Source organism: Sphaeramia orbicularis, chromosome 18, assembly GCF_902148855.1.
Source record: "Sphaeramia orbicularis chromosome 18, fSphaOr1.1, whole genome shotgun sequence".
Lineage (NCBI taxonomy): Eukaryota > Metazoa > Chordata > Actinopteri > Kurtiformes > Apogonidae > Sphaeramia > Sphaeramia orbicularis.
Genome location: NC_043974.1, coordinates 22,271,900 through 22,283,302, shown reverse-complemented (window position 1 = coordinate 22,283,302; position 11,403 = coordinate 22,271,900). Strand labels below are relative to the sequence as shown.

General features: G+C 35.9%; 1 protein-coding gene across 1 annotated transcript in view; it reads left to right on the top strand.

Moving 5' to 3' along the window:
• The window catches only part of fgf11a (fibroblast growth factor 11a), a 215,435-nt gene that overhangs the window by 4,880 nt on the left and 199,152 nt on the right, over positions 1–11,403 (top strand). The window lies entirely within an intron of this gene.

Here is an 11,403-nt window from a genome sequence, read left to right as displayed (position 1 = left end):
TGACCCCATTTTAACGTCACACATTTGTGGCGACCCCAGACATTCAAAACGGAGACTTTTTTTTTGCTAAAATTAACTTGTTTTTGATCATGTAATAGTTTGCTGTACTATGTTGCAAATAAGCGTTAATTTTAGATGACATTTAGTCTATATAATGTATACTATTAAGGACGGAGGCAGAAAAGCCAGGTTGAGATTACTGGACAAAGTGAGAATTTTATTTTACAGTCAGTCCAGCTTGTATTTACAAGGCTGACAATTAATACTGAACAAACAATAACTCAAAAAATTATGAATTATGAAAGAGCTGCAGCTTCTTAAACCGGCCACAATGAACATTTAAAAGATAAACAGTACCACAGTGCTTCAGTTTCAGCTTCAGTTTGTCATGTCTTTTATGTATTGTGATATATTTGTTATTCGTAAGTTTTAGTTGTTTTTTTTTTTTTTTAATCAATTACTAGAAATTTCAGGCTACCCCATTTGAGTTCCAGGCAACCCCACGTGGGGTCCCGACCCCAAAGTTGAAAAACACTGATATAGTCTAATAGTCTAATATTATAATTTTATTATAATTTATTGTAATTTATTTATTTATTGTAATTTTCTACCAACTAATAACAGTTTTAGTATTTTTATTAGCTTGTAATTTACTTTGTGGGGAAAAAAACCTATTGTGTACAGTGATGCTTCAAAGAACTAATTAATATAGATATTAACATTCATTATTAGGTTTGCATTCAGATTAAATGTCAAGTGACATCTAAGACAGGTGTTCAAGGCTAAAGTAAACTGGTGTTCCCAACACATGCAGAGCAACAGCTCCAAAGCAATATGATCCTGTTGTGGTTACAGCTTTGCAAGTGTTGTGAAGTCCTTGTGTAAACTGTGTAACATCTGGAGAGTTAGTGGACTCTTTTTGTTAAGATATAATAGCAACTGATGGAAAGTTCAAATAAACCTATTGGATGTTTACAGCATACACACTAGTGATAAAAAAAAAGGGGAAAAAAGGCTGCACTGAAGTCTATAACGCAAAAATATATGTATCACCCCCTAATGGTTGGTTACAGGAACTAATTAAAATTACATTATTTCTGATTGTTTGATTGACAGATCCCCAGCTGCATAAATTCCATACTGTGCATTAAAGGAGTTATATTTAGCTTTTTTTTTTTTTTTTTTTTTTTTTAAGTAATTATGCATTTTCAAACATTTCCCTGTGGTCTACATAAACTGTAAATGCTCTGCTTGGGTCTGAATTCTTCATTAATTCAACTCCACAGGTCCATCTTCAACCCTATTTCTGAGGAATGACACCAGAAAGGTCATTTTGAGCGCTGGTCCTTTAAATGCAAATGAGCCACTTCATGCCCCACCCCCTCCAGGTTGTTGTCTGTGCTGCTCTGTCCCGTTCAGCCAACAACTGAACATTTTAGGTAATCGGCCTGAAATTTGGACATATTTTCAGTTTTTACTACAACCGCTGCTGCTGATAAACAGTTACGTCGTACTCGGAGAAATGTTCGTCGGAAGTCTTGACCTTATATGTGCAAATGTCGTGACATAACTAGTTATAGACGTAACAAATTCAGCAGGAATTAAATCAAGTTGTAGAAATCCACTCAGTTTTTGCCAAAATGAATATAAAGGTAGGTTTGCATCACCTGGAGGGTTCAAATTCAAACTTTTTGAACTAATACACAAATAAATGTACCAAAGACTAATAAAAGTGGGTTTATCAGAATATGACCCCTTTAAATGTCTTTAGCAAAAGTAAGAATCTTTTGTGTGCTCTATTAGATATTAGTGTGCCGATGATCATTTTCTGATAAGTTTTTTTTAAATAAGTTATATAGTGATAGATAATGTATTGTAATATAATAATGGTAATGTATTATATTGTACAGGTATTGTGTGTTTTGTGCTCCCTTAACAGTCTGTTATGTATATGTTATTTGTTACATTAGTGCCCTATCAAGCTTCTAACCATGTCTTTCTCCTGTAAATGTTTCTTTGACTGGCTTTTTAAAACCTGGCCAGGGGACTACAGATGAAAACTAGCCTTCTGGCTAATTCTGGCTTTTTTTAACCATGTGTAACCGTGTGGTTAATGAAATTGCATTGTCTGCTTTCAAATAAACTAAACTATATACAGGGTGGGGAAGCAAAATGTACAATATTTTGAGGCAGGGATTGAAAGACAGTGTATGACCAATTAGTTTATTGAAAGTCATGAGAATTTATTTGCCACAAGAAAATTGACATCATAGAAAATGTTTTTATTCTATGTGTCCTCCTTCTTTCTCAATAACTGCCTTCACACGCTTCCTGAAACTTGCGCAAGTGTTCCTCAAATATTCGGGTGACAACTTCTCCCATTCTTCTTTAATAGTATCTTCCAGACTTTGTCGTAATAGTTTTGCTCATAGTCATTCTCTTCTTTCCATTATAAACAGTCTTTATGGACACTCCAACTATTTTTGAAATCTCCTTTGGTGTGACGAGTGCATTCAGCAAATCTCACACTCTTTGACGTTTGCTTTCCTGATTATTCATATGGGCAAAAGTTTCTGAAAAGGTATGGATAATAGTGTTAGGTATGATTATGACATCAATATATGTTTGGTTTCAAAACAATTGACGTAGTGCCTGCTGAGAAAAAACAGCTAAATGTGCATTGTAAATTTTGCTTCCCCACCCTGTAATAAGGTTCAGCAGTTTTAACGGAAAAAATGCTGTCGAACCCCTTCTATAGAACAGAAGGTGGTTTTCACATCAGTCATCTGCTCATTTCTAATACACTGACTATGGTCTGGAGTGGTACGCAAATCAGATTCGTCAACATTTGGTTATTTGCTCTTTTTGAGTTATTCAGTTATTCATACCTGTCAATTAAAAACTCTGTTAGCTCTAGGTTCAATTCACGTGGAGATGTTTTTGAGTAGTTAAAACACAGACGGAAGCCAGCTATTCCTGTCCATTTAACTCATAATTCACTTAATTAAGATTCGCAGTTAGGGCTTATTCAGAACTTAAAGGTCATTACGTACATACAGGGTGGGGAAGTTTACAATAAATTTACAATTTCTATGATGTAAATTTTCTTGTGGCAAATAAATTCTCATGACTTTCAATAAACTAATTGGTTATACACTGTCTTTCAATCCCTGCCTCAAAATATTGTAAATTTTGCTTCCCCACCCTGTAGAAGTCCATTACATGCATCAGAGGGTGATAAAAAGTACATAATATTGTGTCTTAAGTAAAAGCAAATCCAGGCAGAGCCATCTGTTTCAGAGAAAAAAACAAAAACAAAACAGAAATGCTCAACGTGATAGATGTTGGATGAGCCAGCCCTAATACAGTCGTAATAATAAGCATCACAGAAAGAAGACGGCAACTGGCACAACAAAATATTATTGCTTCACTGTGGTGTCACTATCAGTATATACGGTTACTACTGAAAAGGGAGCGATTCCACTGTCACTTTTGGGTGCAAATTTACAAGTGACACTTGTGGAGTTATAATATTCCCATACTGCTCTTTTTATGCGAACGTTAAAGCTGAATAGCACGCGGTATACTCTGAAGTACTATCCCTATATTTTTTTCTGACTAGTGTCATGTTTGTTCTTCCCAGAGAGTACCAAGAACAAAACGGTCACTGTGGCTTTAGAGATCCTTCACACAAATTAGAACCTTCAACTGTCTTATGTCCTAACACAAGGTCCTGCGCCCTGGTATAAAATCTACTGACTCTATTTGCTTCCACTGTGCTGTGAGACTTTAAAGCTGCAGATAAACTCACGCTGCATCAAATACGTTTATGTTTGTGTATGTGTGTGTGTAGATGTTATCACGCATCTTCGACTGTCTGCTCGTGCCTCATTGCATTGTAACCCGATAGTTGGAGTCGCCTTTATATTTGCCATTTGAGGCTATTGTGAAAGAGGAGGAGTCACGTTTTAAGACTGAATTAATGGACAGTTTGTGTGGGTGTGTGTATACCAGTGTGTGTCCTTAAACATCCTCTGCCTTCTCGTGTCCAGGTGATGGATGTGGAAGTGATGTGCGTTGGTGTGTCCCGGTCCGACCCACACCCGTCCCTCTACCCCTTTACCTTTTCTGTCACCCCCTCACCTCCTCTACACACACACACACACACACACACACACCTACCTCTTCTAACCCTCACCTAACCCATACTAATGATGCCCCAGCACTACAGCCCACTCAGCTTATAACAAGGTCAGCATGCCCTGCACACACACACACACACACACACACACAAGCAAACCAGCGTGAGCAGGTACACATTTTTAAAGCACAGACATGCAAAAGTGTTTAATACCTATAATTAAGGACACACAATCACAAAACACACACTTTACACAAATTAAAACGAAGGAAAAAAAGCGCACGGACACACACAAACAAATGCGATTTCATGATAGAGGGAAAATTTCACCGTGGCTTTGTGCACATGTTTGTGCGTGCGTGTCTGATCCGATCTAATGAGGATGTTAAGCCACCTATTGGATATCAAAGTAAAACCGAAATAGCTTGTGTTGTCCTCTGACTGCCTGCCGAAGCTGCTGTGGAAGCCCTCCTCTTTCTCTGTTAACAGGATAGAATAACAGTCAGAGTTGTTACTGCAGCACAGGGGCCAAGTGTTCATCCAGCTACTGCAAATTGGTTTGTGCGCGCAGGAGAGGAAGAAAATATGTGCGCGCTTGTGTCGGAGACAAACGACAAGTGACAAGTGTGACAGCGGCGTGCGCGCGAAACTACACGTAAGTGTGTATATACGCGTACGCCGGGCTCATTGTTGTGCCATGATTCATCAGGTCACATCAGCTCCCCTCATTAACACACACTGATTTATCAATAATGTGCGGCAGCGTTTGGAGAGCTCACATTGAACTGGGCCGATTTACTGCCTCGCAGACTGGACGGGCCACACCGGGGAGGTCTATATTTCTTTCTCTCTCTGTGCCCATTTGCCTCTCTTTTTCTTTATCAGCGATATCCCTCTTTCCTTTTTCCTCTCAATCTATGCTCTGACTGCCTTTCTTCTCCATCCCACCTCCCCTTCTCCCTTTTCTCTCCATGCCCATCCACCCCCCCCTCCACACCACGCACTCACCCCTCACTTATCTTCTCAAGGACATCTGGCTTTCTTATAACTGTCCCTGCCCCGCTTTCCCTCAGTGTCCGCCCGTCTCTCGTCTCCTGTTTTATTTTCCCACTGTGTCTAATCATCTGGTCTCTGGGCCAGTCAGTTAATCAGTGATGCTACAATGGCAGAGATACTGTACTGTAGTTATTGGACTGCTGTTATGTAACTGCTGGGTTATTGCTAATGGATCAGGGGTGAGTGTGATGAATGTCTGACGTATGGAATTCCTTCTCCCCCTGCTGCGGTAGTGATCCTGTGGTGCACCTTTATGTGTCTGATCGGTTGAAGTCTTCATTAAACGTCATTGTTTTTTCAGAAAAAGACTCCAAATAAGCAGATGGATAGATGGGTACTACATTACATACAAGTACTGATTTGTGTTATTGTGTTTTATAACTTTTAGTATCATTTTATTGCAACCATTACCTGCTCTTAAAAGCATTTATTGAACTTTTCTTATTTTTTATGGTGTTTTTTACACTTCTGTTCTATTTGTTTTATAGCATTTTGATGGAAAGAGCTTTATAAATAAATGTATTGGATGGATGGATGGATGGAAGAACAGATAGACTGACAGATGTATGGATGAAAGATGGATGGACGACAGACGGATGGATGAATGATGGATGAATGGATGGATGGATGACAGATGGACGGATGAATGATGGATGGATGAATTGATGGACAGATGGATGGATGGACAGATGGATGGATGGATGGATGGACAGATGAACAGACAGATGTATGGATGAATGATGGATGGATGGATGGATGGATGATGGATGGATGGATGGACGACAGACGGATGGATGAATGATGGATGGATGAATGATGGATGGATAGACAGATGGATGTATGATGGATGGATGGATGGACGACAGACGGATGGATGAATGGATGGATGACAGATGGATGAATTGATGGACAGATGGACAGATGGATGGATGGATGATGGACAGACAGATGGATGTATGGATGTATGGATGGATGATGGATGGATGGACGACAGACGGATGGATGAATGATAGATGGATGGACAGATGGAGGTATGAATGATGGATGGATGGATGGACGACAGATGGATGAATGATGGATGAATGATGGATGAATGGATGGATGACAGATGGATAGATGGATGATGGATGGATGAATTGATGGACAGATGGACAGATGGATGGATGGATGGATGGATGATGGACAGACAGATAGATGTATGGATGGATGAATTGATGGACAGATGGACAGATGGATGAATGATGGATGGATGGGTGGATAAATGGATGGATGGAAAAAACAGTTACACAGTCAAAACTCGGTAAAAACAGTAAAAACAAATAAAAGGAAAATCCCCACAACACTGCAAACAAAAGTAAAACAAAACAAACAAACAAAAAAACGACAAATGAAAACAGTATGACACAGGCGGTGGGGGGTGAACTGAGCATGCTCAGATGTCTATGAAAAGACCACGGTCTATTCTATCAGCACGTTTGGGAATTTTTCCTATCGAGCAAACCGTTGAATTTTTAATGAATATTTAAAATGAATTATACATTCAGAACGCTCACCACAGACACGTCAGGGGTTAAAGGGTTAAACACATAAACAGGCAGAAGTCATGTGAGAATGTTACACCAAGTGTCCTGTAACCAAGGTGACCGTGGGAGGAGTTTTCCAGAAGGTCATAAAACCAGACGGTAACCCCACAACTTCACTTGACCACGAGTCTTCTGTCTCCATAGCCAGAGCCAAATGATAAAGTGATGATTTGCCTCATACTCTGTTAAACGACTGTCCCTTTGTAAAACAGAGGTGGAGGTGACTAAACGCAGGCGTCGTGGGATGAAAGGGGGAAAAAATTGTTACCTGTAACATTTGGAGGAGGTTAATCATCTACTTTGTGTTCTTTCTGGAGCGCTGAAAGTGGCTTTATCGCACTGCGCTGCTGGAAAACAGAAAAAATCATTCAGTCACATAAGGACAAGAAAATAAAAACAATTCTGATTGGTTACTGGGTGCCAAAATAGGAGAATGCATACCTAAAATATACTTAAAATAATATAATGCATGCCTAAAATATACTTTAAACAATATAATGCATACCTAAAATATACTTTAAACCAGGGGTGTCAAACTCATTTTAGTTCAGGGGCCACATTCAGCCTAATATGATCTAAAGTGGGCCGGACCAGTAAAATAATATAAACAACAGGATAAGAACTTTTGAGTGTTAAAAGTAAATTCCATAAAATAAAAAATACACTTAAATATGCTTAAATATCCTACAATACACACAAAAATACACTTAAATATGCTACAATACACACAAAAATATACTTAACTATGCTTAAATATCCTACAATACACACAAAAATATACTTAACTATGCTCAAAAATCCTACAATACACTCAAAAATACACTTAAATATGCTTAAATATCCTACAATACACGCAAAAATACACTTAATTATGCTGAAAAATCCTACAACATGCACAAAAATACACTTAAATATGCTTAAATATCCTACAGTACACACAAAAATATACTAAACTATGCTCAAAAATCCTACAATACACACAAATACACTTAATTATGCTCAAAAATCCTACAATACATACAAAAATACACTAAAATATGCTTAAATATCCTACATTACACGCAAAAATACACTTAAATATGCTTAAATATCCTACAATATATGCAAAAATACACTTAATTATGCTCAAAAATCCTACAATACACACAAAAATTCACTTAAATATGCTTAAATATCCTACAATACACACAAAAATACACTTAATTATGCTTAAATATCCTACAATGCACACAAAAATACACTTAAATATGCTTAAATATCCTACAATACACACAAAAATATACTTAACTATGCTCAAAAATCCTACAATACACACAAAAATACACTTAAATATGCTTAAATATCTTACAATATGCACAAAAATATATTTAACTATGCTCAAAAATCCTACAATACACACAAAAATACACTTAAATATGCTTAAATATCCTACAATACACACAAAAATATACTTACCTATGCTCAATAATCCTACATTAGATGCAAAAATACACTTAAATATGCTTAAAAATCCTACAATTCACACAAAAAATATACTTAACTATGCTCAAAAATCCTACAATACACACAAAAATACACTTAAATATGCTTAAATATCCTACAATACACACAAAAATACGCTTAAATATCCTACAATACACACAAAAATACACTTAATTATGCTCAAAAATCCTACAATACACACAAAAATACACTTAAATACACTTAAATATCCTACATTACATGCAAAAATACACTTAAATATGCTTAAATATCCTACAATACATGCAAAATTCCTTAATTAAAATGTTTACATCTACGAATTGTACTTGACCATAACATGAACAAATATGAACAACCTGAAAATTCTTTAGTAAAATATGTACAATGTTAACAATATTACGCCTTAGTTTATCATTTATACATGTGAATCACAACTTAAAGATCACAGTGGATCTACAAATACACCAAATAACAGGGAGAATATGATTAAAATTCCACATACTTCTCTTAAGACATTTCAGATATTCACTTTTTTTTTTTTGTAAAAGACTAGTCAGTAAATGTAAACATTTATGTGTAATTTTACATTTTTTACACTAAGACAAAGAGACATATTTGCACTTTTCATTATTTATAGTTTTTTATGATAGTATTTTACTGGTCTGATCCACTTTAGAATTAATTGACCTAAAATTATTTTAACATCCTTGATTGTTAATATTTTCAGTGTAATTTTTGTATTTCACAAATTCATCCCATGGGCTGAATTGAACCCTATGGCGGGCCGGATTTGGCCCCCAGGCCGCATGTTTGATACCCCTGCTTTAAACAATATAATGCACACCTAAAATATACTTAGAAAATATAATACATACCTAAAATATACTTAAAAATATATAATGCATACCTAAATTATACTTAAAAATACAATGCATGACTAAAATATACTTAAACATATATAACTGTAATATGCTTCACTGTTATTACACATTACCAAGTGGAATTATTGCACAATTAGGTAAATACTTTAAATAAACATAAAGTGAACTTGACCAAACTAGCCTTTAGCATTAGCTCACATATGAGTCCTCACAGATGTGGTCACTTACTAAAAGCCAACAAGATTATGGCCAAAATACAGAACTTCTGGCTTCAATAAGGCGGTAAAAATCAAAAGGTGGTGTTCGTCTGTGCGCTTCATATGTGTATAGTCATAGTGTATGATGAGGACAAAAGGCCAAGTTGCATGAAAGTTACATGTTCTATAAAGTACCTATGTGGAATAAAGTTTAGTTTGAGAAAATGGGTAGACACTTCTATTATGGATATAGTAAAAACACATTAAAATTGGAGAAAAATGTTTAAACCTGTGCAAATTGCAATGAAAGCAAATCAGGCTTTGTCATTCAACTAAATATCTCATTTTACAATCAAAATTAAATGACCTGTAAATGCACATTTTGCTGGTTGGTTGCCTCCAAATATTTAATTAACAACTGTTGTAATTCAAAACTTTTCCAAAGCCCTCAAAGCTTCATGCACCTTTCTGCAGTGTGTTTTATTCTGAGGAGGCTGTAAATTCCTGGATTGTGTTCATTTCTCACCGTTACCTGAAGAAACACATCCCTATTAGCGCTGCTCGCTGTCTTGTTTTGCCACATTGGGGGCTTTTGGTCAGCCTTAGGTGTAAATAGACCTGACAAACTCCAACATTTAAAGGACTGGCACAGACGGTGTGGAGCCTGGGAGGGAAAAATGTTGTCAGAGAACTGCAGCTTCTTTTATACTTTATAAGACCAGGATATGAACTACAGGAGAACCGGAGAGAACTTAGCTCCTCGCAGTGACGCGTCCTGAAAACACACTTTCTGAGATTTTGTGGTGTTCCTAAAATATTGGCAACATTTTACTTTTTTGTACCTCCCACCTCAATTAACTACGCCCAAATTAGACTATAATTAACTTGTGATTCATGTGTGATTCTTCAACTTCATTTTCATTCCAAAATGTACAAAAGAAATGCGATATTTTATTTTCCTCATCAGAAATGACAGATACTTTAACCCTTAGGGGGTGTGTATTGGCAAGAATCTGGCGATACGATACAAATCACAATACTAGGATCATGTTACGATATATCATGATACTAAGATGATAAAAAGGCTTTTTAAAAAAAAAAAAAAATTATTTCCTTGAAGAATTGAATTACACCAGAAATATGCACAAATACTAAACACATTTTTATTTGATCAGAACAGGATCTAATGTTATATCACAAAATTTTCAGATACATTAACCCTTAGGGGGCCACGGTAGGGGTGTGTATTGGCAAGAATCTGGCGATACGATACAAATTACAATTCTAGGATCATGTTACGATATATCACGATATATCATGATACTGTTAAAAAGGCACTTTTTAAAAAAAAAAAAAAAAAATTATTTCCTTGAAGAATTGAATTACACCAGAAATATGCATAAATACTAAAACACATTTTTATTTGATCAGAACAGGATCTAATGTCATATCACAAAATTTTCCTGTGTTAAAACTTAAATTATATTTTACAGACAATACAGTTTAAGATCCTGTTCATATTCTATAGTTCAAAACTAACATCATAACATTATTTTTGTGCAATCCCAACAAACGAACTAACATTATTTAATAAAAGAGTGTTAAATAACATTAAATGAAATATAAACAAAAAAACCAAAAATGAACCTCCACAATATCTGCATTTGAATAAATACCTAAAAATATTGATATAGTACTTTTTAATATCAATACAGTATTGTGAAATTAAATATCGCAATATATTCGAGAACCGATATTTTCTTACGCCCCTACAGGGTGGGGAAGCAAAATTTACAACAAACATTTAGATGTTTTTTCTCAGGAGGTACTACATCAGTTGTTCTGAAACCAAACATATATTGATGTCATAATCATACCTAACACTATTATCCATACCTTTTCAGAAACTTTTGCCCATATGAGTAATCAGGAAAGCAAACGTCAAAGAGTGTGTGATTTGCTGAATGCACTCGTCACACCAAAGGAGATTTAAAAAATAGTTGGAGTGTCCATAAAGACTGTTTATAACGGAAAGAAGAGAATGACTATGAGCAAAACTATTA